Here is a 15269-nt window from a genome sequence, read left to right on the forward strand (position 1 = left end):
ATTCCTGCAATTGTTATGCCCCTCGGTCAATTGTGGCTTCAAAAAAAAGAAAGCACAGACTCCAGTGCACGGATTTAAAAATGTGAACTCGTCGTCGAAAGAGAGAGAAAGAACCGACTATTGGCTACCTTTATTTGCACCTTCCAAGGGGAGAACCTAAAGTGTGGGGCCCAAATGATGCTAGTTGCATGTCAAACAAGCTTGATTCGCATCCAAATCGCTTCAGATGTTTCTGTCCGAAAGTGCCCTACGCAAACCTACTTGACACAAAATCGAAGCTGCCTTAGTGAGAGGAACACGCGATACATTTTTGGGGGAATACTTTGACACGCCTTGCCCATCAACACCTGTAGTGCAAAAAAAAAATTGCGAGTGTAGAGACAGCCAGGCTTTAACAGTGAATCCACGTACATACGACGCTATCCCGTCAGGTGATGCCAAGCACTGCTGGCCATATCGCGCCGGCATCTTCAAAAACAGCCGTGTCAAACTTACCTGCGTCCTTCGCTATGAGCCAATGAACAGTCGTCCGCGCCATTCCGATGCCCCTCGCACTGTCGCTGTCGGCTCCCGTCCTGCCCATCCGATCATCCTGGAATGCTTTCTGGTCAAAGAGTGCAAAGAAAGTAACCTATAATTAGTTTTAAGTAATCAAAAAACTAACAAATGATGATCTGCTATTACAAGAAAGTCGTTCATGAAATGTAGTGACGGGAAAGACAAAACAAGCGAGGTAGGATTTTTCCCATGAAAGTGCAGGTACTCCCGATTCACTTCGTAATTCAGCTACATCATTTGCGAGAGTCATTCTAAAGTTACTACGCCATGAATACCACGCTGTACATGCCTTTCATGGTTTAGGCTTATTAACCGCAGCGTGTGCTTGAAGCGGTTCAATACAAACAGACTATAGCAACATCTGCGACGTCTATAGCAATACGTGATACTCACGAAAGAACTGCAGGAGCGTGGGGCAAGAGCAGAACGGCTGCTTTGAAGTCAGCTTTAGACGTAGAACAGCAGGAAAAAACTACGACCTATCGTTCGACAGACTGCTGCTTCCGCCGCTGCTGCCTTCCTCGAGCGGCAGGCTCGTCCCACAATAGCGCGCCGCCTCAACGTTCCATGCTCGAGCCACGAGGCTCGTGCGCCTCTTCCACGTCTTTTCCCCGTGCCGTTGCAATACCAGGCACGTGCCTTTGCGCGGTCGTCGTCGTCGTCTTCGTGTCTTCGTTGCAGCCCTGGCAGGCGCACCTCGCCATAATCGCACGCATGGGAATTTGTATTATGCGAATTTCGACGCTACCGCTTTCGCGGCGATAGTAACAATAAATTCGAGGCTTACACGGCAAATTATGTACACTCGAGATGCAATTGCGCCGTAACGTTTGACGGTGTCTCGACGTTCTGCCATCCACGATGCATGCACGGCTTCCGCGTGGAGGATTAGAAGCACTCCAGAAATGCGTTTGGATTCAAGAGTCACGGCGACAAGATCAGGCACTATCACAGTCCGGTCAACCGGCCATGCCGGAACCAAGGAAGCGTTTTGGCCTCCACTGCTGGCACGCGCCTCGTACGCACACGCATTAGCGTTTCTGCTGAGTCCATACCACACCGCGGTGAACGTCAAGATCCCTTCAACCAATCAATCAACCAAAAGCAGAGTTTTAGGAAGTTCAGGCGACACAGATAAATTCAGTTATTTTCATAGGTCTGGTCATTTCAAATCCTCTAAATGTTTTGACGCAGTTATAAGCATTAACGGCGTCAAAACGTTTAGACCATTTCAAATGGCCAGACCTATGAAAATGCATGCGGTTAATGTGCCGCATTGCATAAAATCGGTACTGTTCCTCCGACCTCGCGAGGCGTCTTTCATATGACATGTTGACCCAACTCCTCGGAAAGCATGGCGCTGGCCTATAAATGTTACACGTTGGAAGAGAGGTGCAGTTAGTAATCTCTGGAAAAGCTACCCAGAAGAAACATTTCTTGCCGAAGGCCAGCTTACTGTTGTTAGGAGAGACATACGAAGAGAAATACTTTTGTTCCCAGCGGCTTGATTTTGGGAGGCCCCTATTGTCCGTCTGTGGCTCTACTTAGGGGTTGTCCCAACGTGGAGTGGCAGTGTAAATAACTAAATTTATTATTTTCCTTCATTGCCGTACGTACAGGGGCACTAGCAGAATACAGCCTTTGAGGTCATATGTTGGTTCAATAAATAAGCACAAGCATGAAGCACACACGGAGAGAGGACTACGAACTCTAGCCTCATAACCTTGAAGATGAGTGCAACTTTGAGCGCATGTGCGTAATATGCCACAATGCACAGCACTGGTGCAACGCGGTGAAGTATCCGTGGCATTTAGAGTGGAAAGCAAACAATAGCCTCAAAACCAATTAAAATTACTGCAATGAGTGGTGCTTTTGTAGCTAACGCTAGGAAAAAACATCCTACTGACCTTTCGTGGTGCTGACTGTGGTCAAGGCTGTTGTCTTAGATGATGGACCTGTACGGCAAAAACAGCTTACTGAATCCCGGAAATGGTACATAGGCAATGAAGGAGCAAAATAAAGCGCAGAAAGTATCAAGGTAATGTTGCAGTGTTGTTTTGTCTGCGAGTCAAGTACTGTACTGTACTCTTAATACACGTATGCAAAGTTGCTCTAAGATTTTTATAACTTTCACAGGACGGAGTGTGTTAATTTCATGACAGCGCAGTAGTGGACTGCACATTTAGTTCGCGTAAAGCGAACTTTTTTGTTTCTAACTGTTAGCGTCATCCCACAGTGGTCGTTTCTTCGCGTTCGCAATATTTTCATCCCATATATACTTTAAAATGTTGTGCCTTTGACTCGGCATTCGTTTGAATTATTGTGTCTCTCGTTTTAGTTCACGACTTTTCTGCATAGTACATGAGCAGTCATGGAAGCCTGATACTTGCTCTTGGTATGTCTACGTATGTCTGCGTGCGCCGAATAATAATTTTTTGCATGCAAGCATTTTGTAACAGTAAATAAGTTTGTTTTACCATGTTAGAGCACTGTAATTACATTGTCATTGGTAAAAGAAATTTAACTAGTCAGCCGTTATACAAGCATCGTCTGTCTCGCTCATGTTGGCTCTGGAAATATCTGCAATTTGTTTTTCTAGCCATCCTGTGTCTCATTTTACCGCATCAACTTCCCGTAAGCTCGGCGGCATATGATCTTGTACCAGTCTTCACTAATCACATTTGCTATCAAGCAATCAGCTCAGGATTGGGGGTGGAACCTCCAAAAGATTGCACCGTCGCTATTCAAAAACCTGTGCCCCTTGCTACGGAGAGGTTGGCTTTTTAGCATAGCTCAACCGCCAATGGCTAAGCATGCTTTACAAGCTCAATTTCGCTATCAGAATGAATTTATCGGGAAATGCAGCGCAAAATCCGACACACATTCTTAGATCGAAATAAACGATCAGAACGATCTTTGCTCCCGTACAACAAGCAATATATTCGACGTATTTTAAATATTCCTATGCAATAGAACGTTTAGTAAAGCAATGAAGGGGGCTAGTTGGTGAACGTTCATGATGATATTGCGCTTAGAGTTACACTGACGATTTTAAGCCAAGGACAGTACGTCTACGTACTTCCACTACGTCTACGTCCTGTACTTCACTTAAAATTGTCAGTGTAACACTAAGCGCAATATCCATCATGAATTAAATAAAAGCTATTAAAATTGCCCGACGGCAGCATCCTAACACATGGCCCCTAGCACAGAAGCCCCATATTGAAACCATTACGCGACGGACGCATGCATCGACAAGCGACATATAACGAACGACTCACGAGTTTAGCGCGGGCATGCCAATTGCGTTTAGCCGCTTGGCGCGTTTCAATTTGGCCAGCTCGATAAGCTGAACCGTTGCAATTAGTAGCGATATGGCGAGTTGGCAGCGTCTTCTGCTCTTTGACAAGTATAGATAACTCTGAAATTTACGACAGTGAAGGCATACAAAACGTAATAAACAAATCCACAAGAACGTTTCAATCCACAAACACTAAGATCAGACATATCCATGTGCTTCCCATCATTTGCATGGTACGACAACGACTGCAGCGCCAGAGTTCCCTCTAGTATATTCTAGGAAACTATGCCGTGGACTGACCTCGGCGGCTGACGCCGCGGACGACCGTAGCCCTTCCCACTTCACTCCACCCTGCCCCCTCCCCCCTTCCCCCCCCCCATCGGAAGCACAGGTGAGATCGCCCATGTGGCGGGGGATGCCGTGGTCACCGGCAACTCAGCGCATGCGCACGCCGTTTTTCCTCCACTGTGTCCTCCGCCTCCACTTCATTTCAAGCTGCGTCCGGGTTCGCTTTCATGTTCGCTGTGCTCGTTCGCTCGGTTACGAGATAAAATGCCACCGAGGCACGCCAACCTTCAATGCAGAAACGGGCGCCAAAAGCCACAACCAGACGTACGCGTTGGAACGCAGCCGCACGCGCCGCACAGCGTCTGGGCGCGTACGGCTGCGTGTCGACGCGTGGCGGCGTGGAGAGCTTGCACTGCTAAGATTTTTGCGCCCGCGCCGTAAGCTTCTGCCCACGTGACTACGGCGAACCAATGTGACTTCCGGGACGAAACTTCGCACGACGTGCAGGCAAGCGAGAGCAAGCTGCGTGCGCTGCGATCGCCGTTCCGTTCGCGTTTTGGCAGTTGATGATGGCAGCCGCTGAAGTTTTAAGCTATAACGGCTGCTATAATAATGAAATAAGCCGAATTTCGAGACCTGACGCAGCGTGCGGCACGCGTAGGCCATGTAACGTGCGAGTGATGCTTAGCCGATGCTGCTGCATTTTTCACCGGGTTCCCAATACTCGTCGCAGATGAGCTCACTGAACCACTAGGAGTCCTGCAAGATCCTTTTAAAATATAAAAAAAACAAATTTTATGTGTTTTATTGTCATCTCCAGCACATTCTTTAACGTAAGCGTTAAGCGAAGGCTAGACTGCCTTGGACATGACAACCTAGCCACACAGCGCCGCCGCGAAGACACGCGCGGTTACTCGTGCATCGTTGTGGTGCGCGCCACCTTCCTTCGTCGGGCGCGATGCGGCGTCGTGTGAGCCCGGCACGTGGGAGCGCGTTACAACGCGTACGTCTGGTTGGGGCTTAAGAGCTGCGCTCTAAAAAGTCCTCAAGGAGTGGGATTCAACCTCGTGTCATGTCGTTCGCTAGACATATGCTATAAACACATCATGAAAGCTAGACATAAAAGACAGAATACTGGGAGCATGTAAAGTATGTCAACGTAGTCGCCGGAACATGCTATAAACGCATCACCGCGTAATAATGCGGGAATAGTATGGCGCTGCAAGTACTTGCAACTATGAGCGACTGCTAAAAAAAGAATGAACACGGCCCGGTTCCTTCTTAGAAGGATTAAACCTCACACCCTTTACGTGATGTACACGTGCGGCGCAAACGGAGCACGCAAGACGAGAGAGACGACATTTGTTTTGCATGCCGCGTCTGCGCTACACGTCGCCGTACTTAGGTTTAATATCCCTGGAACATCAGCAACTTAATTGCCCTTCACCGATAACTTCTGCAACAATGACTTGCACGTTCAAAGGACATCGTTAGTCTGTTCCAGTTGTTACATTGACTGCGTGGCTCCGTTGTGTTCTACCTTTAAATTACGAAAGAAATTTCTCACGAAGAGGTAAAATCCTGTCCTGCATATAGTTCCACAGACGGGGCACAAACTTCAAGTTACTAAAATCTTTTTTTAGAGCTATTGAGACAATACCGCTTCCGTCGCTTGACTCGACAGCGAGGGAAAAAACAACGGAAGACACGGGGACTAACTCTTGCTATTCACCTTCCCGGTGCTCTCTCCGACCAGCGACAAAACACCCTCGCCAATGTGCACACGAAACGCACACTCCTGCAGTTAGTCCCTTGTGGGTTGAAAGCGCCATCTTTAGAATTAGCTGCGCAGTCAATTCCAGTATAATTACTAAGCAAGCTTATAGTCGCGTCCTGCTTAAGACAAAACCATTTGAAATTGACGCATCTGTCGAATACTACCTTTTTTCGTGCGCGTTCTTGCGCTTTTCCTATCCTACGTGATACCAGCAATTACAAATCTCTACGCTTCCTAAAATCGTTATATAGCAGTCACACACAACGTTTCCCAGTCTCAGAAGTGGAACCGAGCTCATATTTCGTGGGAATGGGGACATCTTAGTTGGGATGGGTATTCCAAAAATGATGAGAGGATAATAACCCCATTGCAATCCACAACTGAATGCTCGTCCTTTCCAATTTTTGAGGCATTGTACGAAGCTCGCCGCATGATTTCCCCAGTGTTCTGAGCAAACCATTTTATATTTTCTTAAACGGTACAAAGATTATTGATGATGTGAAGCCCAAGTGCCTGACTGAATCCCGGCCTCGGCATTAAATCATAAAATACCAGCGCTCCAAAGGGTTACACCCTTAATTTTCGAGCCAGAATTCCTGCCAACTGTCCTTTCAGAACAAAGAACGGTAGAAACTTCCAAATCGGTTGTGGCGGAGGGCAGGCTGATGCAGATAGATGCTCATTCTACGTGTTTTAATTATGCTATTTTAACTAAATTCCTTATTTCGCTGCAACAAACTGCTGTTCGGGCATTATACGCATGATTTTAACAGTGTCCTGAAAGAACGAAATATGACATCAACTTCACATCATGCCAGAGATGGGGCCCATAGAGACCGGTGTCTCGTCGTATGCAAGCCAGGCTCCTCTCCCCTCCGCCTTGAAGTGTGTCCCTTAATTCAAGTTATTTAAAACTACTAAAGCTGCTCGAAAATGGGCTTTAAATTTGGAAGTTCCTAAAAGCCTCCTTTTTTTGTTTTGTTTTTACTTGAGTCATTTATACGCCGAATACGCTGTTAGCACTGTCATACAGCCAGTCCTGGGCTTCGATGATGAACCCATGCAGACCGAACTCAATGCGCATTGAATTTAAGGAGACGCTAAGCGGTAACAGTCAACCTCAATTCCAACTAATATTGAGTGACTTTTCACCCTCGGAAAGGTTCTACACTATTTGGCATGAAGGAGAATCTAAGCTGCCTGCGTAAGAAATGTTCGAAATAACCAGGGCCCCTACACCGACGCTTTAACGGGCTGTACAACGTTATCACCCAGCCACGTTACGCGAAGCCCCACATAGCACCGTCACATTCCAAAATGTATACAGTTTCACCATACGCCTGAAGCAACGAATGCGATAGCAACATATCACACGAAGCGTAAGACTCGTATCTCTATTGGTAGTATGATATTAAGTAAGCGTAGACTAAGTAAAAAGGAGCTGTTGAGCGGGATAACCTCCCTTGGAACCTTGCCATAGTACAATTTTTTATACCGCTAGATTACGTCTTAGCGACTTTACCGCTACTCTTTCCTATTTGTGTATACTTCAAAGGTCAACGTCTTCCTGATCTGACACCGGATGCAGTGAAGAGCAGCGGCAACAGAATTAAATCATTTTCATGTTTGAGTTCTGTTGTTCTTGCGCAATGATTAAATCCGAGAAAATTTTAGATCAACGGCATGCGCTGTCGATGTTTTGTTTTATGACATTTGCGGGCTGCCATATTCTGAGGAACAATTTTGTCAAAAATTTAAGAGCTGGTATGAGCAACTGTGTCATATACCACTGCATGGCATATAGGATATACATACCTAAATATATAACGAACTTCATTGTGATGCCGACGGCGAAAAGTCGCTTGGAGTGTCCATATAATTGCCATCGCAATAAAACAGGCAAGCTGTTCCTGGAAGGCTGTTCCTGGAAGGATTGCGGCTGTCCGCCTCCATCTTGCCAAGGCCGGGCTGATTCGCGTCGACTGGCTTTCCTGCAAAGCGTGAAAAGCGAAAAACATTCAGAAACATCATGACTGATAATGTGCTTCTTTTTGATCGAATATACAGTAGATAAAGCAGTAAACAGTCATGCCGTTAGATGCATAGAAATTATCGGTCCGCCAGTGCATCGTGTATTATACTTAAGCTAAAGTGTTTGCAAAAATTGATATCAGTGCTGCCGAAACATCGGGATTACACCTTTATGGATTCGTACTACATATTATCTGATCGGTCTATAATTTTTCAAGTCTTTGGCGATAAAAGGGACGCCAAAGACTTGAAAAATTATAGACCGATCAGCTTACTGTCCGTTGCCTACAAAGTATTTACTAAGGTAATCGCAAATTGAATCAGGAACACCTTAGACTTCTGTCAACCAAAGGACCAGGCACGATTCCGTAAAGGCTACTCAACAATAGACCATATTCACACTACCAATCAGGTGATAGAGAAATGTGCGGAATATAACCAACCCTTATATATAGCTTTCATTGATTACGAGAAAGCGTTTGATTCTGTCGAAACCTCAGCAGTAATGGAGGCATTACGGAATCAGGGTGTAGACGAGCCGTATGTGAAAATACTGGAAGATATCTATAGCGGCTCCACAGCCAGCGTAGTCCTCCATAATGAAAGCAACAAAATCCCCATAAAGGAAGGCGTCAGGCAGGGAGATACGATCTCTCCAATGCTATTCACAGCGTGTTTACAGGAGGTATTCGGAGACCTGGATTGGGAAAACTTGGGGATAAGAGTTAATGGAGATTACCTTAGTAACTTGCGATTCGCTGATGATATTGCCTTGCATAGTAACTTAGGGGACCAATTGCAATGCATGCTCACTGACCTGGAGAGGCAAAGCAGAAGGGCGGGTCTAAAAATTAATCTGCAGAAAAGTAAAGTAATGTTTAACAGTCTCGGAAGAGAACAGCAGTTTACGATAGGCAGCGAGGCACTGGAAGTGGTAAAGGAATACATCTACTTAGGGCAAGTAGTGACCGCGGATCCGGATCATGAGAATGAAATAATCAGAATAAGAATGGGCGGGGGTGCGTTTGGCAGGCATTCACATCATGAACAGCAGGTTGCCATAATCCCTCAAGAGAAAAGTGTATAACATCTGTATGTTACCAGTACTCACGTACGGGGCAGAAACGTGGAGGCTTACGAAAAGGGTTCTACTTAAATTGAGGATGACGCAACGAGCTATTGAAAGAAGAATGATGTGTGTAACGTTAAGGGATAAGAAAAGAGCAGATTGGGTGAGGGAACAAGCGCGAGTTAATGACATCTTAGTTGAAGTCTAAGAAAAAGAAATGGGCATGGGTAGTACATGTAATGAGGGGGAAAGATACCCGATGGTCATTAAGGGTTGCGGACTGGATTCCAAAGGGAGGGAAGCTTAGCAGGGGGCGGCAGAAAGTGAGGTGGGCGGATGAGATTAATAGTTTGCAGGGACGACATGGCCACAATTAGTACATGAACGGCGTAGTTGGAGAAGTATGGGAGATGCCTTTGCCCTGCAGTGGGCGTAACCATGATGATGATGATGATGATGATGATGATAACTACATATTAACGTGTTCCCTTTTCTCTATGCTTGCCTGTTCGCATAAAGAAATTTTTCTCAGCTCGTTTCTGAACCAATTCGATCCGGAGTACACTGAAGGGTCAGTACTAAATGTTGCCATGGAGGCATAAGTCGGCACTGTCGTCATTCTGCAGTCATGCCAACTGTTAGCGTCGTGAGAAACAAAGCGGTTAACATTGATCAAACACGGAATGATGCTGGCGCAAACCTTTTGACGAAGAAGTTCGTCTTCGTGTGGGCAAGACGGGAGAAGTGAAGCAAAGTCCGCTGGCCAACGTCGGCTCCAGCGGTACTCCTCGTTCCAAAACTTATCATTTCATGCCTCATCTTCCTGCTAAATTCTCTATTCAGACAACAAATATCTTTGTAAACCTCAAAATTTGCGTTTCTTGAAATGTGAGCCTCTCCGTCCCTAAATCCGGCGCTACAGCCGCCTACGCGTTGAGTCCAACGAGAAACGTCGATGTCCTACAGTGCATCGCAAAAGCGCAGCCTATTAACAGGCGGCTTTAAAAGAACAGGTGGATTTAAATTTAAAAGAACAAGATTGTCAGACAATAGTAGGTATTGGTGCTTGCGCTGAAGCTTGTGATGATCAGAAAATGACGAGGGAATCTCTGAAGACCATCACGTGACCTGTGTATATATAAACACGAGCACGATCGGCAAGCCTTTTTCAGTCACGTCTTAGAAGATGCGTCGAAATTCTTGGCGCAGTTAGGTAATGATCGGCTACTTCTTTTTTACAGGAGCCCAAGGAAGCTCCCACATGCTTCGCAGCACATATCAAGTGTTGGGCGTTTGCAAGAGTAACTTATGCAAAGAGCCCGAATAAGTAGGTGAACTGAGATAGGTGTGTGTAACGCTTGTACGGCCGATAGAAAGCAAGAACGGTAGTCGGGCCAATTATATGAATAAATCAACAAATTGGCAAAGTAGCTCGAACGGCATTTAGAAGTAGTTGTGGCTTCCAGATGATCGCTTTGGGAGGGCGGATACAGTCCGGAGTTCCCAGCTTTCCAGGAAGACGACAGGCAAAGCCAGCGAACTCAGACACGTACTACTCAGACACGTTCAACCCAGCCTACAACTCGGAGACGTCACGCCGGCGGCGCCAAGATCGCCGAAAGTATGGCCCCTCTATAGCACGCAGCGTTAAGCGTTGCCCGCAGCAGCGTGCCGATCGGCTGTTGCCACGCAACGCACGCACAACTGTTTCGCGGAAAGCAAGCGCTTTCTCGTTTCGCGAAGACTCAAGCTCGAGACGAACTTTAGGCCAGCAAGCTGCCTACCAGTCAAGCTAGCGCGCGATGCATTCTGCATGGAGTTTCATGCAATTACTAGAGGGAACTGTGGCGCTAGTGCCTGGTTGTAAGGCGATCCTTTCTTGAAGAACGTACTGCGTTACAAATAATTAGGTCGACATTGTCAAAGTTGGGCGACAGCAGGATTCGAAAACAGCATCTCTATTCTAGCACAGAAGCCCGATGTCGAAACCATTACGCCACGGACGCATGGACAAGCGGAACCACTGCAAGTAGCAGGGATTACGCATTCTTGCAGAGTATTAGGACCTCCTGCGTTAAAAAAAGTATACATCGCTTTGAAATTTAGGCCAATTTAGGATCCGATAAAGCGTAATAAACGGAACCACAAGAACGTCTTAAGCCCCAAGCACGAAGATAAGTCAAATCCATATATTATACCCATCATTCACATGGTGGCTGAACGTTCGCCACGCCAAGAGTAATTGTAGGAAACTCCATGGCACTCAGGTCTAACGGCTACGACGTGCGATAGGACGGAGTTCAATACTCGCCGAATGCCGCCGGTCACCATACAACAGCACGTGACACCATAGAACGCCCAATGCACCCTGTGAGCGCGCATGGGTTGTACATGCAGTGTTTCCCGTCAGCTCCAACCTCACACCTCTGGTCTGCGATTTATGAGGCATCGACCTAGCACGGATCACCACTCTGGTTACGCTAAGGGGGTGCGTCGCACCATGTCCTCCGTTCCGAAAAGTGCAGGGAACTAACCACCATCTATAATTGCGACGAAGTTTATGTGGACACTCCAGGCGCATTTCTGCTGGCACCGTCGGCGTCGCCGTGAGGTTCCGTATAAAGCAGAAGTGCGTTAAAATCATCCGTGAACGCAGTATGGTGTATGTGCGAGTAAAAAGCGTGCGAGGGTGAGTCGCCGATCGCGGCTCAATCTCGCGCAGGCAAGAGAGGAAAGCGGCAGGAAGCGCGCCATCTTCCCTTGGGCTAAAGCCTCCGGGGGGACAGTAGGGTGGGGGGGGCGCTGTCGATTCCGGGCGGCCCAGGCGGCCGCGTGCGCCCGCCCGGTCCGCTATATTGAAATCCCTCTGCGAGGGGGACAGAGGTCGCGGCGTACTGTTTTTACGGCTTAGTTCGCATTGATGCGCGACGTAGCACGAAGGTCAATTCACTCGCTGCTGCTGCCGCACGAGTTCACTACTTCACTTCGACAGTGAGTTTACGCGGTCATCCAATGACATATGTTCATGTTTTCTTGTGCGAGCGTGACGCCATGCTTGTTACTTTAGTTAGTATGCCTATGTTTACAAGTTTATACTACAAACAAAGCTTCTTTCCGTTCTCCATATACCTGCCCACTAATTTGCTATCGCAATCGATGCTTCGCCTTGCCGGCGGAATTATTTTTATTTAAGGATATCTCGCAGGATAGTCAAGCATTGTAAAAGCTACGACGACTACTTCCATAAATGGCAATGTCAAGGTCACAGATACCTACCTCGCAAACAGTTGGGAATTCATCTTGTCTATAAATAACAGCGCACGAAAACCTATATTCCTATATGTGCATTATTATATTGTTCTCGTGCCTTCAACTAGACGTTATAATGCGAATCTTAGGCTACATCACGCTCTTCTTAAGGGCTGTGCCTCCATCTCTGCCACTTCTCGATGTGAACCTGGGTTATTGCGCACGTGCCACTAGGTATGTGCCCCAACGTTATGTGCCGCCCCTTCAATAAACATGTTTCACGCCAACTTGGTTCATTGGGTATATGTCACTCTTTACATGCCACTCTTCAGTGAACATCTTATACGCTGACTTCCGACTTGCTATGTGTAACTGGATACGACTACCGGAGTATGTTAATGTTTTTTTTGTCATCGAATTGCAGCAATACCCAGTGTACACAAACAGTGAACCAAGTGGACGTGAAAGATGTTTATCTTGAAGAGCCGCATACGTTGTGGCACATGCGGAGTGGGCCATACGTGACGACCCAGGCCGGTGTTAGATGTTAATTGAAGAGAGGAAAATACCCTGTTGCTAATTCCGAGCGACGCAAATTCACGTCAGAGGGGTTCACTGAAGTGTAGCACGTACATAACTACTTTCGCATACGCAGTGATCCTAGTTGGGCTGAACGGCGTTTCTTCACGAGCAACACATGAGCGCAGAGACATACCCAAAACACAAGTTGGCCTGAAAGGAGCTTAACTGATCAGCCGCGCACACGTATACCATCAAACACCCGCGACCCCACCAGGCCTGACGATTTGGTTTCGAACGAGGTTGCGTCGTCAAAACAGCCCGATTTTCTAACCATTGGCCGATGATCAAATGACCCAAGTTAGCAGACATAGTGGTTAGCGGAAATAAAAGCTGCCCCCGAAGAGTACTTGGAGTACTTAAGTACCATAAAAATGCTAATTGGACTCAAAATAAGGGAAGTTCTGGATAAGGGAAGTTCTCGATGTGTCGCGCCCTTGTGTCGCGCTCTGCAGTGAAAGCACTGTGGCGGCCATTACCAGTAACGACACTGCCAACCTTACTGACACCTACCTGACAGCTGGTTATCTTCCTTGACAAGGGCACTTGTATGGCGCTTCCAGGGCCACCGCTGCTCGCTCACGTTTTGCCCGACCTTTCCGACGACTTGGTACACGAGCTTGGAGAGCTAAGGTGGAAAAAACAAGGAGGCGTATTACACGCTCCTCGATTTTTTGTAGCAACGTGATAGCTGTTTACGGAACACAACAATAAAATATCAGCGCCATATTATTTATAAACCTGCGTGTTCACATCACATTATTTTGTCTTGACACACTCAACACTTCATGCAGAGACCCACCTCCACTTTTCTTTCCGCAGTCAGATTACAGAGGAATCACGCTTACACATCGGCATGCAGCCTACGCGGTGGTGTGGCGTCGGACACAGTAATTATTACATCTATGAGTACTTTACACGGGACAAAGAAAAAGTATAGAATGTTGCGTCGTTCCTAACGTTCGTGAACTAAGCTCAACCCCTTCTTGATGTTTTGCTTTGGAAGCTAACATGCGGCCCATACTCAACCAAAGCGATGTCGGCACATTGCAAATGCCAAAGGAACCTTTGTCACGCCTGCCATCGTCCGGAGTTTAGCTTAACGTTAACTAAGTTGGGCCACTTCTGCGGTTTCACGAATGTTGTGGCACGTATTACAAAATAAAAATTCCGTTCGAAAATACAGTTTCTCGCTTCCTCTCCAAACCTTTATTCGAAGTCTATTGATGGCGGACGGATGCAAGAGGGTTACTATCTTCAAACAAGTTTACAGAAGCAAGTTCCTGAGCAAGCCCAATCCGCGATTGCAAAGTCACTAAAAAATCGTGTAGCCCATATAAGGGACGCAACCGCAGTGGGGTAGGTGAAACGTCTTGTACCAGCTGCAGAGGGTGTATGGGCACTACGGTAAATGAATAACGTAGCCAAATATACACAAGATACATTTATTCACGCATCAAAAACTTACATGCCTAACTTATGTCACAGCTAGTTAATGTCTTCGAAACTTTGCTGCACAATGCTAAAAGGAGCGTTATAAAGACCGTTGAGTTGAGCCTGCCTTCACTACCGAATTCATTGCGTTCTGATATTTCTCTATTTTTTATGACTCCATACAATGCATGGAGATATACACGCGCTAGCACAGTCAAGAGCATCGGCCTGGTCTTCTTACCTATTTCGTTGGTTATTCACCCCGAGCCGCAGATATAGTTGCTGTCCCTTTGGCTTTACTTTACCCTTCCATACTTTTCATCTGTATCACTGACATATCTTCATTTGCATCAATCATGCCTTATATGTACGAGAAATTATGGCCTAGAGGGACGTCATCCAACTTGCCCTTCTTTCCTGTCGCATCTTCCTGCCATGCGATTTGACATGTTTAAATTAGACGAGATTTTTCACAGTGGGCGATCCAGGCAGTGTGCCCCTTGCTTTGCTTTGTTTCCTTCGGGCACCCCTGCTTATAATGGGCGACTTTAATGCCAGGGGGCAGAGCTGGGGATATCAAAAAGACACTAAGAAGGGAAAGCAAGTTAGGGAAGCAGCAGAAATCACAAGCTGCACCCTCTTAACGGACGCAAACGAACCAACGCGCCTATAGGCAACAGCGTTAGTCCCGACACATGCCCAGACCTGACATACGTCAGGGGAGCTAGGCAAGCCACTTAGGAGAGCCTGCTGGAGAACCTGGGTAGCCACCATTACATTATAAGAACGCAAGTGTCGGCAGAGAACATCAACCGCAAGATAGGAACAGCCAAAATAACTGACTGGAACGCTTTTCGCAAAGAATGCAAGCACATGGATGGGGCGATAACCTCCATAGAGGAATGGTTCAAACAACTTAAGGAAATACAACAACAATACACCCAGGAGGTCGAAAGGTCAGAGGAAACACCGGAGGTGGATTC

The 15269-nt window shown here is 46.8% G+C and overlaps 1 long non-coding RNA gene across 2 annotated transcripts in view; it reads right to left on the reverse strand.

Moving 5' to 3' along the window:
• Window positions 1-368: 368 nt before the first annotated feature.
• The window catches only part of LOC142584900 (uncharacterized), a 55754-nt gene continuing 40853 nt past the window's right edge, over window positions 369-15269 (reverse strand). Inside the window, exons 8-11 of one of the 2 annotated variants that reach the window (XR_012828977.1) lie at window positions 13366-13480; window positions 7740-7915; window positions 2466-2513; window positions 369-604 (exon numbers count right to left, since the gene is read on the reverse strand). This is a non-coding gene — a long non-coding RNA (uncharacterized LOC142584900). The remainder of the gene's footprint in view (window positions 605-2465; window positions 2514-7739; window positions 7916-13365; window positions 13481-15269) is intronic. The other variant, XR_012828978.1, reaches the window with a different exon arrangement.

Source organism: Dermacentor variabilis, chromosome 6 (genome assembly GCF_050947875.1).
Source record: "Dermacentor variabilis isolate Ectoservices chromosome 6, ASM5094787v1, whole genome shotgun sequence".
Lineage (NCBI taxonomy): Eukaryota > Metazoa > Arthropoda > Arachnida > Ixodida > Ixodidae > Dermacentor > Dermacentor variabilis.